This window comes from Cherax quadricarinatus, chromosome 17 (assembly GCF_038502225.1).
Source record: "Cherax quadricarinatus isolate ZL_2023a chromosome 17, ASM3850222v1, whole genome shotgun sequence".
Lineage (NCBI taxonomy): Eukaryota > Metazoa > Arthropoda > Malacostraca > Decapoda > Parastacidae > Cherax > Cherax quadricarinatus.
The window spans coordinates 50,335,717-50,336,933 of NC_091308.1; positions in this window are offsets into that span (position 1 = coordinate 50,335,717).

The window sequence follows — 1,217 nt, forward strand, 5'->3', positions numbered from 1 at the left end:
TTTTTTCACTTTCAAATGCATATAAGAGCCTGATAACATGTTTAAACTATCATATATTAAGTGAGAAATAAAGCTAGGCCCAAAAAAATGCATATACAGTGCATATTACTTACCATAAAATATTTTCATCCTTAGCTTACAGTGATGTATGAATATATTTATTGTAGGGAGTCTGCATAAATTAAGAATGAAAATCGCTTCATTAATGAAATGCCATAAAGCAGGGCCCGCATGTATTTATACTTCATATAAAGCCAAAAACTCTATTAGCTTCATTACGAACAGTTATTCACTCTCTTGGCTTTATCTTTCTTGTTAAACCACCACACATCATAGTTCAGAAATTCAAATATTTATCTCAACTGGAACCTTTTCTCTGACCTCTACAATAACACATTTACTAGAGATATTGCACAACTAACCTTGTAAATTGCACCTTCAGAAACGACAAGAACATATCAATATTCAACAACTGTGCCAGATTCCTACGTCAGTACTGTATTATGACACCAACACATTGCTACAATCACTAAATACTAACTTAACATTCAACATTCTTACAGAAACAAGGCTATGGCATGACACAATAGATAAAACATACTGTATACAATATACTTGGTATACAGACATCCACAACTGCAAACCTTATAAACAGAGAAGTAGAACAGCAATTTACTACACATATGAGAGGAAATATATTAATTTTATATATACCAGAGTTGGTTTTGTGACTCAGTCCACATTAACACAATTGACAACCAAAAACTTGAAGATTGCAACCACAGTAGCTGTCTAATGATTGCCTTGTACAAATAAATTAAGCTTTAGAGACAATCTCAGACTTAATCTGTAACAGAACAAAGTGTAGGACACAGCTACTAGCAGCAGAGACTCCAGCAACAATCTCCCTCAGTCTCAACACCCACAACTACCTACTTTTATAAGCAAAATGTACAAGCTAAAATTAAAATTAAACTATTTCAAAAAAGCCATACAAGTACAACAGTTATAAATGTAAAATTATTACATAATGAATTTGATGATAAAATACAGATGAAATGTGATACAATGGAAGGCTCTTAACCCTTTCAGGGTTTCGGCCATACTAGTATGGCTTATGCGCCAGGGTCCTTGACGTACTAGTGTCAGCATAGTTGCTGATCCCCTACATGTGTTGTATAGCTTATCTGAGTACCATAGTTAGCACCATCCATATG